This window comes from Neophocaena asiaeorientalis, unplaced genomic scaffold, assembly GCF_003031525.2.
Source record: "Neophocaena asiaeorientalis asiaeorientalis breed wild unplaced genomic scaffold, Neophocaena_asiaeorientalis_V1.1 scaffold152, whole genome shotgun sequence".
Classification (NCBI taxonomy): domain Eukaryota; kingdom Metazoa; phylum Chordata; class Mammalia; order Artiodactyla; family Phocoenidae; genus Neophocaena; species Neophocaena asiaeorientalis.
This window is the reverse complement of record NW_020185338.1, coordinates 4,377,753-4,399,173: the sequence shown is the minus strand read 5'-3', so window position 1 is coordinate 4,399,173 and position 21,421 is coordinate 4,377,753. Positions and strand designations below refer to the sequence as shown.

The 21,421-nt window shown below is 41.7% G+C and overlaps 1 protein-coding gene across 2 annotated transcripts in view; it reads right to left on the bottom strand.

Moving 5' to 3' along the window:
* Window positions 1-399: 399 nt before the first annotated feature.
* The window catches only part of GALC (galactosylceramidase), an 84,661-nt gene continuing 63,639 nt past the window's right edge, over window positions 400-21,421 (bottom strand). The window contains exons 19-20 of one of the 2 annotated variants that reach the window (XR_003002038.1): window positions 6,101-6,210; window positions 400-5,129 (exon numbers count right to left, since the gene is read on the bottom strand). The gene's annotated coding sequence lies outside the window, so the exon portion shown is untranslated. Of the gene's footprint in view, window positions 5,130-6,100; window positions 6,211-6,973; window positions 7,013-21,421 lie in introns of those variants that run through there. The other variant, XR_003002039.1, reaches the window with a different exon arrangement.

Genomic DNA, 21,421 nt, shown 5'->3' with positions numbered 1-21,421 from the left:
TAAAGATGCCAGATGGCGACAATAGCGGACAGCTGCAGCACGGTCCTGGTCCCTAAAGAACATGTCGGGTGTCGGTGTTCTCCTAATAATCCTTGAATTTGGAAAGCCACCTCTGATGCTGTCAGGTCCAAACCCTTTTCCTGATCACCCAGCTCTTTCCAAAAGAACTTTCCATCATCAACAGGGAAAGTATCTAAATCTTAAAAGGACTTGTAAAAAAAGAATTTACTTAGTACTGACGGATGTACTTTACCTACGTGTCGTGGTATATTTCATTAGCGCGTAACCGCCACGAAAACCTTGGTCTGCATTGCCAACAGCTCACACACGGCCTGGCACTCAGTGAAAACATAAAGACAACATATTGCATCCACGAAATATAAAAAATTGGACTATAGTTAATATTAAATTGTGGTAGAAAAAGAAGCAATTGACTACATCATACAACTGAGTGAAAATCAGGATTGACCAGTAATTAGCAGGATCACAGCGGTGTGGCTAATGTACACTAAAGCCATTTAATAAATTAGCATTTGAAGAACAAAGGCAAACGTTGGGATTATTCAAGTAAGGGTGGTGGCAGCCAGCAAAGGACTTTTAGCCATAACATTAAACCTGCCTAAATCACACATGGATCTGAGTAAAGATAGTAAGAATTATGGTAAGAAAGCCAATACGATACTTCACACAATAATAGTAAGAATTATATATTAGATATATGTAAATATATAGTTTAGTTTATAATATTTTAACAGCATATTCGTATCCATAAAACCTTTGACTTCCAACCTCTGATCAGAGTAATAAATCCCCTTTTCCATGCCAGAGAAAGCTACTGAGACTTTAACCATAATCATGCTGTCATCTAGTGGACATCCCTTAGAACTGCGGTTCTTCCATCTCCTGGAAATTGTTAAGAAAGGATTTAAAGTGCTAAGATTCATGTCAGACATCGCTTTTCCCTTAGGAGGCTAATTTGTGGAATTCCTTTATAGATTTCCTTGAGTGTATCTCAGAGAATTCTTACACTATCCCTTTCTCCTGTCTTGGTAGAAAGATATTTTCAAATATGTCAGTGACACTCGGTGAGTCAGAATAGAATTTCTGTTTATCTGCTTTTGTCTAAAAATGAGAAGCTTCTCACAAGAGAAAAGATGTCCCCTGGAAAGAAGCACCATCAAAGGGGCAATCACCTGCCTTTTGTTGAGCTCCATGGCGTGTCTTTGAGGAGCTAGACCTCAAACGGAAACTCTGGCCAATCGCTTCCTTTTTTTTCTTTTTGTTGTTGTCCTGAGGCATTTATGAGCACTGTTTTGTGACAAAAGTGCTACTCTTTGGAAAGAGATGTTTTGCTTTAGCCCCTTTACATGCATGGCTGCAGGATTGAGGTCACACCAGGAGGAGGAAGGACGTGAATGAAAAAGCAGAGAGGCTGGGCTCCTTCCTCAGCTGTGCACCCTGAAGGAGTCATCTCTCCGAGCCTTAGTTTCTCCTTCTGCCAAAAGGGCAGGGGCGTTAGATGACGAAAAGTAACTCCTCGCTCAAAAGCACATTCAGGTACATCTACCTACATATGTGAACTTTACTGCCCTATGAACAAAGCAAGTACTGTGCCAGGATTACAAACATATATAAATAGATAAACATGTAATACAAATAAGTACATAACATACACAATGTATTAACTTATACATTGCCTGCTATACATAAAATAATATATAATGTATAAATATTTATATATATATGTATTTGCCAAAGTGATAAGCAAAACAATGCTGTCTTTTTATTATTTTAATTAATCTATACATTTTCACGATATCTCCTGTGCACTAGAGCAACACAAGTCTCACATGGTGACCATCAGAATGCTTTGGTTGACTTGGTCTCCGCCTGGGAATGGCAGCTAAGGTGGCTTCCTCACCACAAACTGCTAAAATGGCCATTCTCCGTGGATCCTGCAGGCTTTGCAGAGGTCCTCAAGGGAAGAACTGTTTTACCTGCACACCCCGGGGTGCTCTGTTCTGAAATGCATCACCCTCCAGGGCAACACTCCTGAGGATGTGATCAACCACTGCTGAGCCCCTGGTGGCCATCTTGCCTCTGTTTGCTCTGTGGTGTCCCCACTCACTCAGCAGGAAAGGCGAGCTTTTGGTTTTAACTGTAATACAGAACTGGCCCTTCACTGGTCAAAGGCTGTTCACAGGACTCCCAGAGGCACTCAGATGGGTGCCCCTTAGGGATCTGCAGCTCCCAGCTTGGGGAAGCCGGGGGAGTTGGACACACACACACACACACACACACCCAATGTGCCAGCTTCTTGACTTGGGCCACCTACGCCATCTCTCTGTGCCTTACTTTCTGCAAATAGTAGTTTACAGGATTAAAAGAGCTCACTTTGAAAGTAGCAGAAGCAGAGGCTGCCTCCAAGATGCCGACTCCCTCTTCTCCTTACTGGAAGGGACTTCTGCCCCTGTTCCCTGGGTCTTTTCCTTCTCTGCTGAAGTGAGTAGGTCCACCTAGAAGGCAACCTTAAGGTTCCCTCTGCCTCTCTCCATAACCTGCAGCCTTGTATGCCAGCCCCGTGGGGTCTTCTCCTTTGGAAACCCCAAGCCCACCCCCACTGCTGCTGCATCTAGAAGCACTCAGGAGCCCCAGTCTTCCCTCTTGAAACACCTCAGCTACAAAGACCTCTGCCCAGCCCCAATCAAAAGGACTCAGCTCTTTCAATTCTCCAAATCTAGAATCCCTTGACTCCTTCTACAAAGGATATTCATCTTAGGTGGCCGAAATAGCTCAGTTGGGAGAGCGTTAGACTGAAGATACTCATCTCTGCCATGTATATAAAAACCAGAAGCAATCAAAATGACTAAAAACAGGGACTATTAGATTAGGGTCCACAACCTCTAATGAATGTAACATGGCCACTAAAAATTACAATTATGAAGCCACATAAAAATACAGTACATTTTACAAAATTGCAAACTATAGACTAATGCTTTGAAGACTGATTATGACGATGTCAGAATGTGCCTATACACGGGCAAAGGAATCCAGAAAGAGGAAAACTGCTTTGTTGTTAGGATGTAAGTATTATGGCGAATTATTTAAAATTTTTTAAATGTCCTTTTCATTGTTATAATGTCTTCTTATAACAGACAAAATTTGACCTAACAAGCACGAAGACCAGAATTTATTTAAAATTTCCATTTTAAATGGTTAAAATAAATAGAACACTCAAAATAACAGTGTTGAATTAAATACACGTACTACAAGTTTATAGTAACGATAGCTCTCATTTCCAGAACACTTAGTATATGCCATGCGTGCAAAATCTCATTTAACCCGATAACCATACTTATAGGATTAATTTACCTAGTTTCACACATGAGGAACCTGCAGCCCAAAGAAGGGAAGTGTTGTGCCCAAGATCAGAGAACAAAAGGCAGAGGTGAGGGAGGTCTGTTTGGATTTCCAAACCCAACGATGGGGGGGCAGGGGGCGGTCACTTATACTGCATGATTCATTGCTAACACAGCCGAGCACCTATGGAGTATTAACATAAAAGTTTGGTAAAGTTTTCTGCCTTATTTAGCAGTGCAAGCATGCCCAAATACTTCATTTGGGTAATTTATATTAGTGGAAAATGTTTAAAAGCAGATTACACTTTTCACTTTGCCTATCTCTGAAACGCAGTTAATGGGCTACAGGTAAACTATGTGATACTTATTAAAATGGACTTTTATTGCATCCTAAATAGCTGTGGTAGCCTCACTGCGAATTTTAAATGTGCACTGCCTTCATTTTCACTCTGAAAATACAGTTTATATGATTCCTTGCTAATCCATTTCTTATCTGACTCCAGTTCAGCTGCTGACACATACTAATGATTCTGTCTACAACAGTGGAAGAGGGAAGGGGTGGTGTGACCCACACGAAAAGAGTGCCTGTGATGTTATAGACTAATTCACATCTGCAAAGCCATTTAAGCCTTCAAGAAAACACTGTACTCATGTTTTGTCATTTGGCCTCTCAGAACCTTGCATGAAAACATAATTCATCTCACACAACTGGTGTCCTAGACGCTCCAAGTAAAACAAGTTGCAGTTATTGAATTATACTTTCTGGCCCCCCAAAAAGTATTGAAAGGGCCCTGCATCCCAAGCCACTACAGAAATCACACCCTCACCCCCAACAATCTTGTCTGCTAAAACTAGGTTCAAGTGTGTTTGATAAACGAGGAGACGGAAAGTTGTCATAAAGATGATAACTACAGAGGAATATAACGGTAGAAGAACAATCCCGATTATTTGCTTTGTTGAGAGTGGAGGGCAATTATGGTCAGATTATCAATCTTTTAGCCTCAGGCCTTTATATTCTACCAAAAGTTAATGGACAATCCATAACACATGGAGAACGCATCACTGGCATCACCATGTCCCTTATAATCCAGACAAGATTGGCTGTAACCCCCATTTCATTTCAACCATCCACAAGATTTCTGGGGATTCATGCCTTTCCACGGCCTCTGATTTAGAGTCCTGCTTCTGCCGAATTGGCTAAATTTCTGGATTATCTCCTCATCCGATCCCTGTTCTGCTCTGCACCAACCCTCCCCGGGGACATCGCAGTTTCCTGCATCTGCACAAACCACCTTTTCTCTTCTTCTGTCTCTCTCAATTTCTCTCTCTCATACACACACATGCTTACATACATCATACATGCATGCCCACAACCATGCCTGCACTCACATGCACACACATGCACATATACATTCACACAAGCACACCACATAGAAAAATCATACCCTTGTATGCACAGTATACTTCACCAAAGATCTCAACAAACTGGGAGGGGGGAGAGCTACATTACTAACATGCAGCCCCTTGATGTTGAGCATCGGTCATCTCTGTGCATAGAATTCCTTTGAGCTCTTTACCAACAGGGGCACCATGATGGTTAACTGTATGTGTCACCCCGACGAGGTCACAAGATGCCCAGCTATCAAGTTAAACATTATTTTGGGGTGTGTCTGTGAGAGGGTTTCTCAAAGAGATTAGCATTGGAATTGATGGGCTAAGGCAGGTGGCGCTCCTCAGGTGTGGGTGGGCATCATCCAGTCTGTGGAGGGCCTGCATAGAACAGAAAAGTGGAGAAAGGTTGGATTCACTCAGCCTGACTGCTTGAGCTGCTGGGACATCGGTTTCCTGTCTTTCCTCCTCCTGGTGCTCAGGCCTTCAGACCTCGACTGGAAATTCCATCTCGCAAAGAGCAGATCATAGGATTTCTCAGCCTCCATAATTATGGGAGCCAATTCCTTATAATAAATCTCTTTCTAGATTTACATATACATATACATGTACGTATACGTATACATCCATACCCTATTGGTTTTGTTTTTCTGGAGAACACTGAGTAATAGAATAGAAGCACTTCATACTTCTTTGGCCTCTGGCCCCCGCTCCAGCTTCATCCTCCCTTCTCCTTCTCCCCAAGTCCTGATATCTATACACAGCACTTTTTTTTTTTTCTTTGCGGTACGCGGGCCTCTCTCTGTTGTGGTTTCTCCCGTTGCGGAGCCCAGGCTCCGGACGCGCAGGCTCAGCGGCCATGGCTCCCGGGCCCAGCCGCTCCGCGGCATGTGGGATCTTCCCAGACCGGGGCATGAACCCACCTTCCCTGCATCAGCAGGCAAACTCTCAACCACTGCGCCACCAGGGAAGCCCTATACACAGCACTTTTGAAATTCCTTGGGTTGTCTTGACTCCTAAGAACCCACAGTGCTTCTACTTCCATTCCCAGATGACTTCTCAAGATATTTTCCTAAAATACCTCCCTTCCTGGGAATATTTCCAGCAGCAGATGTTAAAATAATACATTCTTTCCCTACATGCTTCTCTCTTCCCTGCTTTTCTCATGCCTATTTTCTCCCTGACCTACTTTGTCCTGGTAGCCAGGACAATAAACAAAAGCCATATTCTGGATTTGATAAAGCCCAGTACCACAAAGAATCATTAATTAAGTTTAAAACCATTCTATCTTTATGGGTATCCCACTAATCTAAAGGACTTTACTGGCCTAGTCTGTGTTAAACAGAGTTTACCTGTATATTCCTTGGCTTGGGATCCAAACCATCCAGAATCCCCATCGATTTCATGGCACTCAGCTCTATTCAGGGACAGCTGGTCATCCCTCAACCACAAGATTTGAAGCCTAGAAGGCAGATGTTCAGTAATCCAAGAAGAAAAAAAAATTAAGAAAATAATCCCATTTACAACTGCATCAAAAAGAATAAAATACCTAGAAATAAACCTAACCTAGGAGGTAAAAGATTTGTACTCTGAAAACTATAAGACATTGATAAAAGAAATGGAAGGTGATGCAAACAAATAAAAACATGTATCATGTTCATGGATTGCAAGAATTAATATTGTTAAAATGACCATAATACCCAAAACAATCTACAGATTCATGAAATCCCTATCAAAATATCAATGGCATTTTTCACAAAACTAGAACAAATAATTCTAAACTTTCATGGAAACACAAAATAACCCAAATAGCCAAAGCAAGCTTTAGAAAGAACAAAGTTGGAGGAGTCACACTCCCTGACTTCAAACTATCAAACTATACTACAAAGCTGAAATAATCAAAAATATATGGAACTTGGGGGGACCCTCAAGATGGTGGAGGAGTAAGATGTGGAGATCACCTTCCTCCCCACAAATACATCAAAAATACATCTTTTCAGAGCCACGGAGGAGAGCGCAGCAACAGGGGTGCAGAGGGCAAAGTAGAGAGATTCCTGCACAGAGGATCAGTGCCGACCAGCACTCACCAGCCCAAGAGGCTTGTCTGCTCACCTGCCGGGACGGGCGGGGGCTGGGAGCTGAGGCTCAGGATTCGGAGGTCAGATCCCAGGGAGAGGACTGGGGTTGGCTGCGTGAACACAGCCTGAAGGGGTTAGTGCACCATGGCTAGCCAGGATGGAGTCCGGGAAAAAGTCTGGACCTGCCTAAGAGGCAAAAGACCGTTGTTTTGTGGTGCGCGAGGAGAAGGGATTCCTCCCCTGTGTGCCCACAGAAGTCAGAGCACTGCCTAAACGAGCTCCAGAGACAGGCACAAGCAGTGGTTATTAGCTCAGACACCACAGATGGGCATGGAACGCTAATGCTGCTGCTGCAGCCACCAAGAATCCTGTGTGCAAGCACAAGTCACTATCCACGCCTCCCCGGGAGCCTGTGCAGCACACCATTGCCAGGGTCCCATGATCCAGAGACAAGTTCCCCAGGAGAACACACGGTGCACCTCAGGTTGTTGCAATGTCACTCCAGCCTCTGCCACCACAGGCTCGCCCTGCATTCCAGTTATAACTACTGTACCCCATCCTCCCCCCGGCCTGAATGAGCAAGAGCCCCCTAATCAGCTACTTCTTTAACCCCATCCTGTCTGGGTGGGAATAGATGCCTGAGGGTGACCTACATGCAGAGGCGGGTCCAAATCCAAAGCTGAACCCCAGGAGGTGTGCGAACAAGGAAGAGAAAGGGAAATTTCTCCCAGCAGCCTCAGGAGCAGCAGATTAAATCCTCACAATCAACTCGATGTACCTGCATCTGTGGAATACCTGAATAGACAATGAATCATCCCAAAATTGAGGCAGTGGACCTTGGGAGCAACTGTAGACTTGTGGTTTGATGTCTGTGACTGATTTCTTTCTGATTTTTATGTTTACCTTAGCATAGTTTTTAGCGCTTGTTATCACTGGTGGATTTCGTTACTGGTTTTGTTGCTCTAAATTTTTATTACTTTTTTTTCATTAAAATTTTTTTTCTTTCCTTTTTTCTCCCTTTTCTTCTGAGCCATGTGGCTGACAGGGTCTTGGTGCTCTGGCCTGCTGTCAGGCCTGAGCCTCTGAGGTGGGAGAGCTGAGCTCAGGACATGGGACCATCAGAGACCTCCTGGCCCCATGTAATATCAATCGGTGAGAGCTTTTCAGAAATCTCCATCTGAACGCTAAGACCCAGCTCCACCCAGCAACCAGCAAGCTCCAGTGCTGGACGGCCCACGCCAAACAACTAGCAAGAGAAGAACACAACCTCACCCATTAGCAGAGAGGCTGCTTAAAATCATACTAAGTTCACAGACACCCCAAAACACACCACCGGAAGCAGGCCTGTCCACCAGAAACACAAGATCCAGCCAAACCCACCAGAACACAGGCAACAGTCCCCTCCACCAGGAAGCCTACACAAGCCACTGAACCAACCTCACCCATTGGAGGCAGACACCAAAAGCAATGGGGAATAGGAACCTGCAGCCTGGGAAAAGGAGACACCAAACACAGAAGTTAAAAAAATGAGAAGACAGAGAAATATGCAACAGATGAAGGAGCAAGGTAAAAACCCACAAGATGAAACAAATGAAGAGGAAATAGGCAGTCTACCTGAAAAAGAATTCAGAGTAATGATAGTAGAGATGACCCAAAATCTTGGAAATAGAATGGAGAAAATACAAGAAGCATTTAACAAGGACCTAGAAGAACTAAAGAGCAAATAAACAGTGATGAACAACACAATAAATGAAATTAAAAACTCTCTAGAAGGAATCAATAGCAGAATAACTAAGGCAGAAGAACGGAAAACTGACCTGGAAGAAAAAATTGTGGAAATAACTACCCCCAGAGCAGAATAAAGAAAAAAGAATGAAAAGAATTGAGGACAGTCTGAGAGACATCTGGGACAACATTAAACGCACCAACATTCGAATTATAGAGGTCCCAGAAGAAGAAGAGAAAAAGAAAGGTCTGAGAAAATATTTGAAGAGATTATAGTCGAAAACTGCCTTAACATGGGAAAGGAAATAGTCAATCAAGTCCAGGAAGCACAGAGAGTACCATACAGGATAAACCCAAAGGGAAAGACACAGAGACACATATTAATAAAACTATCAAAAATTAAATACAAAGAAAAAACATTAAAAGCAGCAAGGGAATGACAACATAACAAACAAGAGAATCCCCATAAGGTTAACAGCTGATCTTTCAGCAGAAACTCTGCAAGCCAGAAGAGAGTGGCAGGACATATTTAAAGTGATGGAAGGGAAAAACCTACAACCAAGATACTCTACCCAGTAAGGATCTCATTCAGATTTGAAGGAGAAATTAAAATCTTTACAGACAACCAAAATTTAAGAGAATTCAGCACCACCAAACCAGCTTTACAACAAACGCTAAAGGAACTTCTCTAGGCAGGAAACACAAGAGAAGGAAAAGACCTACAAAACCAAACCCAAAACAATTAAGAAAATAGTAATAGGAACATACATATCGATAATTACCTTAAATGTAAATGGATTAAATGCTCCAACCAAAAGACATAGACTGGCTGAATGCATACAAAAACAAGATCCATATATATGCTGTCTACAGGAGACCAACTTCAGACCTAGGGACACATACAGACTGAAAGTGAGGGGGTAGAAAAAGATATTCCATGCAAATGGAAATCAAAAGAAAGCTGGAGTAGCAATTCTCATATCAGACAAAATAGACTTTAAAATAAAGACTATAACAAGAGACAAAGAAGGACACTACATAATGATCAAGGGGTCAATCCAAGAAGAAGATAAAACAATTGTAAATATTTATGCACCCAACATAGGAGCACCTCAATACATAAGGCAAATGCTAGCACTCATAAAAGGGGAAATCAAAAGTAACACAGTCATAGTAGGGGAACTTAACACACCACTTTCACCAACAGACAGATCATCCAAAATGAAAATAAATAAAATAAACACAAGCTTTAAGTGATGCATTAAACAAGATGGATTTAATTGATATTTATAAGACATTCCATCCAAAAACAACAGAACACACTTTCTTCTCAAGTGCTCATGGAACATTCTCCAGGATACATCATATCTTGGGTCACAAATCAAGCCTTGGTAAATTTAAGAAAACTGAAATCATATCAAGTATCTTCTGACCACAATGCTATGAGACTAGACATCAACTACAGGAAAAGATCTGTAAAAAATACAAACACAAGGAGGCTAAACAATACACTACTAAATAACCAAGAGATCACTGAAGAAATCAAAGAGGAAATCAAAAAATACTAGAAACAAATGACAATGAAAACACGACAACCCAAAACTTATGAGATGCTGGAAAAGCAGTTCTAAGAGGAAACTTTATAGCAATACAACCCTACTTCAAGAAACAAGAAAAAATCTCAAATAAAGAACCTAACCTTACACCTAAAGCAATTAGAGAAAGAAGAACAAAAAGACCCCAAAGTTAGCAGAACGAAAGAAATCATAAAGATCAGATCAGAAATAAATGAAAAAGAAATGAAGGAAACAATAGTAAAGATCAATAAAACTAAAAGCTGCTTCTTCCTTTTTTTTTTAATGGAATCATACAGTATCTGTCTTTCCTCTTTTTTAAAATTAATTTATTTATTTTTGGCTGCATTGGGTCTCATTGCTATACACAGCCTTTCTCTAGTTGCGGCGAGCGAGTGCAACTCTTCATTGTACAGCATGGGCTTCTCATTGTGGTAGCTTCTCCTGTTGTGGAGCACAGGCTCTAGGCGCATGGGCTTCAGTAGTTGTGGTTTGCAGGGTCTAGAGCACAGGCTCAGTAGTTGTGGCACACAGGCTTAGTTGCTCCATGGCATGTGGGATCTTCCCAGACCAGGGCTCAAACCTGTGTCCCCTGCATTGTCAGGTGGATTCCTAACAATTGTGCCATCAGGGAAGCCCTAGAAGCTGGTTCTTTGAGAAGATAAATAAAATTAATAAACCATTAGCCAGATTCACTAAGAAAGAAAACTGCAGGCCAATCTCACTGATGAACATGGATGCAAAAATCCTCAACAAAATACTAGCAAACAGAATCCAAGAGCTCATTAAAAGGAAGAGACAACATGATCAGGTGAGGTTTATCCCAGGAATGCAAGGATTCTTCAATATATGCAAATCAATCAATGTGATACACCATATTAACCAACTGAAGAATAAAAACGATATGATCATCTCAATAGATGCAGAAAAATCTTTTGACAAAATTCAACACCGATTTATGATAAAAACCCTCCAGAAAGTAGGCATAGAGGGAACTTACATCAACCTAATAAAGGCCATATATGACAAACCCACAGCCAACATCATCCTCAATGGTGAAAAATTGAAACCATTTCCACTAAGATCAGGAACAAGACAAGGTTGTCCACTCTCACCACTATTATTCAACATTGTTTTGCAAGTTTTAGCCACAGCAATCAGAGAAGTAAAAGAAATAAAAGGAATCGAAATTAGAAAAGAAGAAGTAATGCTGTCATTGCTTTCAAATGACATGATACTATACATAGAGACTCCTAAAGATGCTACCAGAAAACTGCTAGAGCTAATCAATGAATTTGGGAAAGTAGCAGGATACAAAATTAATACACAGAAATCTCTTGCATTCCTATACACTAATGATGAAAATATCTGAAAGTGAAATTAAGGAAACACTCCCATTTACCACTGCAACAAAAAGAATAAAATACCTAGGAATAAACCTACTTAAGGAGACAAAAGACCTGTATGCAGAAAACTATAAGACACGGATGAAAGAAATTAAGGATGATAAAACAGATGGAGAGATATACCATGTTTTTGGATTGGAAGAATCAACATTGTGAAAATGACTATACTACCCAAAGCCATCTACAGATTCAATGCAATCCCTATCAAACTACCAATGGCATTTTTCACAGAACTAGAACAAAAAATTTCACAATTTGTATGGAAACACAAAAGACCCCGAATAGCCAAAGCAATCTTGAGAAAGAAAAATGGAGCTGGAGGAATCAGGCTCCCGGACCTCAGACTATACTACAAAGCTACAGTAATCAAGACAGAATGGTACTGGCACAAAAACAGAAATATAGATCAATGGAACAGGATAGAAAGCCCAGAGATAAACCCATGCACATATGGTCACCTTATCTTTGATAAAGGAGGCAAGAATATACAATGGAGAAAAGACAGCCTCTTCAATAAGTGGTGCTGGGAAAACTGGACAGCTACATGTAAAAGAATGAAATTAGATCACTCCCTAACACCATACACAAAAATAAACTCAAAATGGATTAAAGACTTTTAAGGTCAGATACTATAAAAGTCTTAGAGGAAAAATGAGAGTAGCATTGACATATATACACTACCAAATGTAAAACCTATAGCTAGTGGGAAGCAGCCGCATAGCACAGGGAGATCAGCTCGGTGTTTTGTGACCACCTAAAGGGGTGGTATAGGGAGGGTGGGAGGGAGACACAAGAGGATACATATATCCCCCATATATCCCCCATGGGGATATATGTATACATATAGCTGATTCACTTTGTTATACAGAAGCAACTAACACAACATTTTAAAGCAATTATACTCCAATAAAGATGTTAAAAAAAAGAGGTACAAACTGCTTATAATAAATAAGTCACAAGGATGTAATATACAGCATAAGAGATGTGTTCAATAATATTGTAATAAGTTTGTATGGTGACAGATGGTTACCAGACTTATCATGGTGATCATTTCATAATGTGTGCAAATGTCAAATCACTATGTAGTACACCTGAAACTAACATATATTATATGTCACTATATTTCAATTTTTAAAAAGGACTTCAGGTATTAGAAATATCTGGTAAAGAATATAAATTATGTTTGATGTTTCTCTAAAAGTAGGAACTGAAACATAAGTAAGAAGTAATAATCTAACAAAATGACCAGCATAAAATTTTTTAAATAAATTAAGAATATGCTCATAGTATTAAAAATATTACCTTGTGATGATGGATGTTCATACATTAGGTTTAAAAATAATCTTCTTTCCAGAAAGCAGTTTTATTAATTTGGGGGGAAAAAAAGCATCCTTGTAATAGTTTATTTAATGATTTAAAAGATAAAATTCCAATTTTCATTTGTTTTTTTAACTTGCCAGCCAAAGAAACACATATCTGTTACATTCGTTTCTACATAAGTATGCCAAAAGTAAGTGTATTGGGTATAAATTGAATAGCCCGAAATACTGAATTTAACAGAAGAGTTTAAACAAGACGACATGGGATTATCTTCGGTGAGCAAGCTTATGCTTTTTTCCTTTCCTATTCTATTGTCAGAAACGTTGCCCCCAAACACATGTGAATTCTACATCTCTGACCAAAGACCTAAACTCTTCTCTGTTTACACAGAACTAATTCCCTAGGTTAATGCCTGCAAATTACATTTATTAAATACAAAAAAAAATCCAAGAAGACTGTTTGGGGGGCGCGGAGTGCCAAGGGCATGATTCCGTGTCAGAACAGAAGCCTGCCCCAGACTCTTCTTAGGGGGAACCAGAGGGGATCATGCCAGCAGGAGGGATTTCAGGATAATTCAGTAGGAGTGGGCACGGAGGGGACAGCTGGAGTGTCGCTTTCAAACCTCAGTCCCTCATGCCAGACACCCTAATAGAACAGAGTAGGAAAAAATAGAACAAAAGTATGAGCAGATGTGAGCTCAGAATGCCAGGTGTCATCTTTGTTGTGATGGAAAAAGGAGAGAGGAAGGAGGGGACCAACTCCCTGGATCCATGACCTTAAACATGGGGCCAGTTCTCAGTCACAGATACTCAAGATGATACACAAAAAGCCTGCTGCCTCCAGTTTCAGGGTTTCTGCCTCGGTCTTTCTCCTTTCGGCGACCTCCTCGGGCCCCCCGGGCCCTTCTCTTTCACCTCTGTCCACCCTCCCTCTCACCCCACGTTTGTTCTGTGCACACAATCACAGGCTCAGAAAAGACCATTCCTGTTGCTTCTGCCTCCATGGGAAACTGAGGATGCTTCCCACAGTCCTCAGGGGAGCTGCATTTTCACCCTGTAAGGGGAAAGCTGCTCTCTTGGCCAGGAGAGTTCATCCTGCCCCAGGGCGTAGGGAAAGGGGGTGGAGGGTATATGATGTGCCTGTATTTTTGTTAGAAAATGTTCCTCTTTGTTCCAGAAATCATTCTCTGGCTCTGCTGGCTTCCTTTTTTCAGTACAAAAGGAGTCAGCTTAGCCAAGGATTATGAGCAATTTGGGAGGTATGATTTCCCTGCCAAGTTGCAAAGAAAATGCAACTGGTGAGGCAATAAAAGGATCAGGGAAGAGTGATGGCCTGGGAGTTCGCTGAAAGCAGCAGCCAGAACCACAGGGGGACATGAAATGCAGAGTCCAAGAGGCAACGCAAAGAGCTCTCCAGCTGAGCTCCAGCATCTAATCACAGGAAGCCCCGGGTGCAGGGCTTAAGAAGCAAATGTGGGCATGCCACTCATGTCCCCCGCCCTGAGCCGGCTCTCCCTTGCCTCTCTGCTATCACACTGCCTCCCCCGCTGCCCCTCAGCCTCCTTGGCTGCTTTCTCCTCTCCCTGCTCTCCTCTTCCTGACCTCCAAACTCAGAACCTCCCAGGGCTCAATCCTTGGACCTCTTTTCCACACAATTCTCATTCTTTACCTGATCTCATCCACGCTGCAAGGACCATCCACATGCTGATGACTCTCCCCTTAATCCCCGACTCATCTATCCACCTGCCTGCTCAGCAGCTTTATTTGGGTGTCTGACAGTCATCTCTCACTTAACATGTCCCAAACAGAATCTTGGTCTTCTGACCAAAACCCATACCTCCTCCCCTCTTATTCATCTCAGTAGATGGAAAAACCATTCTTCCAACTGCTCAGACTAAAATCTTAGAGTCATCCTTGAACTTCCCTCTTTTATTTAGACCATCAGCAAAGCCTATTGGTCAACTTCTAAGCCTACCTAGAATGCAACCGCTTGTTACCACCTCATCACTCCCATCCCGGTACCAATCTCCACCCCTCTGCATCTGGACCATCACAATAACCTTCCAACTGGTCTCCAAGTGTCCACCCTTTCTGCAATGTGCTCCACTGGACCTGGGAGTCGGAGCAGACCATTTCCCTGTTTAAATCTTCCAAGGATTTCCAATCTTACTCAGCATAACTTCCTGCACAATCTGTCCTCTGCTGTCCACCGTGTCTTGTTTTGATTCTTAGCACTTTGTCATACCTGCCATGTTAAATATCTGTTTTATCGTCTAGAACGGGAATCAACAAACTACAACACCCAGGCGAACCATCTGTTTCATAAGTAAAGTTCTGTTGGAGACAGTCATGTCCACTCATTTATATTTTATCTGTGGACGCTTTAGTGCAGAAACAGCAGAGTTGACAGTTGTACCCAGAGACCTATGGCCTGCAAAGCCTAAAATATTTATGGTCTGACCATTTACACACACCATAAATATATTGACACACAGCCCCTCACACAACCCCCAGAATTCCCCTGGGGAGGGGACACCTATGGCTTAGACAATGCAGAACATTACAGTGTGGGTACTTAAAAAGGAAAACATGACCTTATTTGGATCATACCTTTGAGACTAGGACATTTAGCTTATAATAAAATTAGCAATTTAAAGGTTATTATTTTAATGATCACCATCGAGTATTCATGTATTTATTCATTCAATATATATTGATTGAGTGCCTGCCATGTGCCCGTTATTGGGCAGGTAACAGAGATAGAATAATGAGCCCAACGGACATGGCTGTGTTTTCAGAAGCTTGTCTAGTGGAGACGGCAGACAAAAAACAGAAATTAAACAAATGTTTATGTGCTTGTAAATTCTACAAAGGAGAAGCACAGGGAGGGAAACACAATGAAAGAAAGAGAGGGAGGAAGGAAGGAAGGAAGGAAGGAAGGAAGGAAGGAAGGAAGGAAGGAAGGAAGTTAGGAAGGAAGAAGGAAGGAAGGAAGGGAAGGAGGGAGGGAGGGAGGAGGAAAGAAAGAGACAAGAGATGGAGAGGAAGGCAGGAAGGGAGTAAGAAATGAAGAAACAAGAAAGAGGGCTTCCCTGGTGGCGCAGTGGCTGAGAGTCTGCCTGCCGATGCAGGGGACACGGATTCGTGCCCCGGTCCGGGAAGATCCCACATGCCGCGGAGCGGCTGGGCCCGTGAGCCATGGCCGCTGAGCCTGCGCGTCCGGAGCCTGTGCTCCGCAACGGGAGAGGCCACAACAGTGAGAGGCCCGCGTACCGAAAAAAAAAAAAAAAAAAAAAGAATTTTGTTCCTAAAGGGGCAATGTAGGCACAAAGTCCAGTCCTAGTTCTATCACTTCCTGGCAGTGTGACTTTGGGCAAGTTACTTCTCTGTGCTTTTATTTTCTCACCAGTAAAATGTGAATAGTAGCATTTCTCTTGCAAGGTGTTGGGAGACTTCAGTGATTTGCCTGGAACATAGAAAGCATTGTTCACTTGGTGCTCTAAACTTGTTGTTACATCTGTTAAATCATAGTGGTTATTGCTGTGGGCATCCCATCTATTTCTAACTTTAAAAACTGGTTCTAGTGTTTCACCATCAGGCATAATGAAAACCTATTGAAATTTCCCTAATATGATCTATTACTATTTTACTGTTTTGTTTATCCAGAATATATATTGACTTTTATCAAATGCCTTTGCCACATCTATTGAAATCACCATACCTTTCCCTCTTCTTTATGCATCAAAATAGACAATTACTTTAGCAGATTTCCCCTACTGATCCATCTTTGACTTGTTAAAATGAACCTCTCTAGGCCATGGTGCTAACCTTTTATGCATTGCTATGCTTTAGTTGCTTATGCTTTATTTGGGAATTTTATATCAATGTTCTTAGGAAAGATTAAATTGCTTAACTGTTTTGTTTTTTAAAAAACATATTTATTGGAGTATAATTGCTTTACAATGGTGTGTTAGTTTCTGTTTTATAAAAAAGTGAATCAGCTACACATATACATATATCCCTTAACTGTTTTTAAGAGCTACCCTCACCCATTATCTTATACCAATGGTGTGCTTGTTTCAGAAAGATAATTCAGAAGCTTTACGTCTTTTTCCCTGTTCTAGAACACTTTTAAACAGCCTTGGAACCATCTGGTCCTCAATATTTTAAAATTATCCAAGCGGACACTGTTTTTCTCTGATGTTTTACAGCAAATGGCTCAATTTCTTCCATGATAATTGATTGCTTTCTTTTTTCTTTTCAATTCATCTTGAGTCAGTTTTATGAAGGCCATTTCTTACAAAAGCATTCATTTAGCCTATTTTTTCCAGTTGTTAAGATAATCTGTGCTCAGATTTACTGGTTACAGAAAAGCCATAAAAATTTTCTAGTTCACATTTGTTTAGTTTTAGTTATTTCTTTCCTTAGGTTTATTCATTAATTTTTTTTTTTTTTTTTTTTTTTTGCGGTACGCGGGCCTCTCACTGTCGTGGCCTCTCCCCTTGCGGAGCACAGGCTCCGGACGCGCAGGCTCAGCGGCCATGGCTCACGGGCCCAGCCGCTCCGCGGCATGTGGGATATTCATTAATTTTTAATTAAAAAGAAAAAATAGTCCACTGTTATATATACCTCACTCTGTGATTTCATAGAAGCCTTCCGTGTCCTGTCCTCCCCACCCCAATCAAATGCACAGTCTTTAACAGTCCTTACAAATGCCATCCAATATGAGAAGACGCCCCCAGGCTGCATGAGCCAGGACGCAGGAAGGGGAGAAAGGCGAAGAAAAACAATGGTCACTGGGGCAGGAGCCTACAAGAATGACGCTCGACGCCCACTACGCATCAGAATCACCTGGGACGCTTTTAAAATAAATGCCAGTGCCTGGACCTCTCTCCAAACTAATTAAACCAGACCCTTAGGGGTGGAACCTGGGCATCCATATTTTAGGTCTCCTCAGATGATTCTATGTGCACCCGTGGTCGAGAACAACCAGGCTCTAGAAATATGGAGGGAGGGGAAAAAATAAAACCTTTAAAGGAATGTGGCATCATGGTCTCCAACCCGCATCCACTCAAAGACTTGAGCCCTAGATCAAGTCAGTCCCGTGGATCAGCTTTAGGGATTCTGTTCCAGACACAATGGCTTAGGTCTGGCTGTAGGAGTCTGAGAAACAGGATCTCATCCTCACCACCTAACACAGACTTCTGGCATTAGTAATGCCTCAGGGGGAAAATAAAAAATCCCATACACAAAAATAGAAAAATTCTGTCCCAACGAGGCGGAAGAGCAGTGCCTGAGGCATAGAAACCAGAGTCAGTTCTTGGGGCTCACTGCTCTCCTCTGCGTCTGTGCAAATGCACCATTTCCCCTGAAAGGTTTAGCATCATGGGAATAAACCCTGGCAATAAGATTTCAATGTCTCTCATCTATGATCTAGAGGTGATACACCACAGGATGGCATTTTCAAATGGAATGCAGAAGAGAGTCCCTGGACTCTCAAACAAGGTAAGGTAGAAACTTTATTGCATAATTATTCTCCACTCAACCTCATGCTTTTCCTCCCCAAGTACCCAACCATCTTTAGCTAACCCAGCAGGTCAGTCTTTTCCTATTTTATTCTTCCATTATTTTTTAAGGTTCAGTAACTTATCTTTAGTGCTGGATAACATGTCAGCTAGTCAGGCTTTTAAAATTCCCCATATTTAATCTAACAGTAGTTTTATACATTTCATATGATAATCAATGGCAACCCCGAAACCTCCAGCCTCCCTAGTGATTCAGGATGCAGTCAGACAGAGCAGTCCGGGTCCTAACACTCACTATGTTTGTATGCTTGGGCACGTTTTCAAATTTTAGTTTTAAATATTACCTACCTCATGGGATAGTTATGAAGACAGAATGAGATAACCCATGAAAAGTGCTTAACACAGTGTCTGCCACCTTGTAAACACTACGTCCACTCATCCAACAGCTATTTATTTGTTGTGTTCTGTAGTACGCATCACAGACTGGGCTAGGCACAACGGATAGAGTGATGAGGAAAATTAAACTTGATCCCTGCTTCCATGGAGCTTACAAACTAATTCTCAGTAGATGCTGGCTTTTATTATTTCAAGATGCTAAGAATGGGAATGATCCTTTCGCTGCTAAAAATAAATAGTGTGAGCGGTACAGCAAGAATTTGCAGCTTTTTACTTGGGCTTGCTTATTCCCAGATGGCAGGTATTTGTAGAGTTAAGTTTCATGGAAAGAAACAAATGCAGCCCTGAAGGGCTGGATAGCTTTGTGACTTTGATTAAACTTGAAATGACAGGGTTTGGGGTTGGGGGTGGGGTGGGTATAGGTACAGGCTGAGACAACCAACTTCCTGCTTCCAAGAAGTCTTCGCAGTGCATTGTAACTTTTAAGTCACTTTGCATCTCTGTGCTTTAGTTTCTTCCTCCGCCAAATGAAGATAATGTGCCAGACTCTAAGATCCCTGCCAGCTCCAACATTTTCCAGTAATTTTAAGTGTGTGTATGTGGCTTTTGTTTTTCCCTAAAAACAATGATGATTCAGGTCTGCCAGATTTAATATAGCAGTACTGAAAACCACTAGGCAAAATCCTTTTCCACAGACTGAGATTTTAAATAACACTAACAAAGATAAGCGTCAGGTGGCAGAGGCTGGTAGTTGTTGGCCCCAATATTCACTTTCCCTTTCTCCTGAGCAATTGAACCCAATTTTATTTGGAGTGCCAACGTGCACAGCTAAAAGACCTTAATTCCCAGCCTCTCTGGTGACTCTGGCTAGAATGTTACTAAATTCCAGTCAATGACATGTCAATTCATCTTTCCAGTACATCTTCTCAAATGGGAAGGGCCAGGCCCTTTTTCCCCTCAGGAAGAGCAGTCAACAAGAAGCATATATGGGAAGAAAAATGCTACTGAAACACGCAGAAGAGTAATTTTCAAAAGTCAGTTTTTTTTAGCAAGCTTTTTACTTAAACATCACCATAAGCCAGCAAGCCATATGCACTCTCTTTAGAGGAATAGGTAAATGGTTCTTACACCCTTTATACTGCTAGGGGAGGGAAATGTCATCACAGAGTAATTGTAGGCTTTTCATTTGACTTTCATTCACAAATGTTTATGATTATCGAAGGTTTCCCGTGCACTCTTCTATCCTCTATAAAAAATAGCCAAAAGTTACATTTTTATTAGAAAATGTAATGCAGTACTCCAAATGGAAGATTTTATCTACTTCCATTTAAAGAATGCCAAAATGCACTTCTATGATAAAGGCATCTGTATTAAAGTCCTCCAGAGAAACAGGACCACCAGGATGTATACATCTAGAGAGAGAGATCTATTTTAAGGAATTGGCTCACACAACTGGGAAGGCTTGGCAAGTCCAGAATCTGCCGAGTAGGCCAGCAGGCTTGGAGACCCAGGGAAGAGTTGCAGTTTGAGTCCAAAAGCCATCCACTGGCAGAATTCCCTCTTCTTCAAGGAAGTTCAGTCTTTTTTTAAATTAAGGCCTTCAGCTGACTGCATGAGGCTCAGGCACGTTAGGGAGGGTAATCTGCTTCGCTAAAAGTCTACTCATTTAAATGTTCGTCTCACCTAAAAAATACCTTCACAGAAACATCTAGAATAATACTTGACCTGGGTATCATGGCTTAGCCAAGTTGACACGTAAAATTAAACATTCTAGCATCTTAGGTAATTTTCTTTGCAAACCTTAATTATTTGCAAAGGTAATCACAGTTTATGTAAATCTGTCACAGAGGGTACGCAGGAAGAGACTTTGGGAGGCTCTGTGGCCTGGACTGGCCAGGGGAGGCTATACCTGAGAAACTGATCTTCAACTTACCCAGTCTTACAGGAAATTCTCAAATGATCCTGGGGTTGTTACCAGTTACACAAAAGGAGTAGCCAGGCACACATCTAGTCTCCAGAGCAATTGGAAAGAGACAAGAGGGTAGAGATACCCTGAATCCCATTTGTAAACAATCTGACCATATTCCCACCCCTGTTAGACAGTATCACAAGCAGCTGAGAAATCTTATGAGCCTTCAGGGCCAGAAAGTGTGCGACCCCACCTGGGAGGGTGCCACTGTGTCCCCCAAACTGAAGAGCCATACAAGCACATGGTACCACCTTGCATATCAATCTTTACCACGGGTTCAAAAACACTCCCCACATTGTGTTCAGCACATACCACACAATTCAAAAACATTAAACAGTGCAATCTGTCAAACAGATGCAGAAAGTAATAAACTGTCTTTCCAGTATAATCTTCAAATCACTGAATTTCATGCTTCCCTCCCTCAGTGAATGTGAAAATTATAAATATCCTGTTGGAATGAAATCACTTCAAGCTTCTCGCCCAACAATACCCACAATTCCTCAAAGTGTTTGCATTTTTTTCTAGTTGAGTAACAATGATCAATTATATGGAGCATCAAGTTCAATTTTTTTGGAGAAGGAAGGAAAGAGGAAGAGAGAAAGAAGGAAAAAGAAGGTGGAAAAGGAGGGAGAAGGAGGAGGAGAAGGAAGAGAAGGGAGAAGGGGAGGAGGAGTGGGCTGA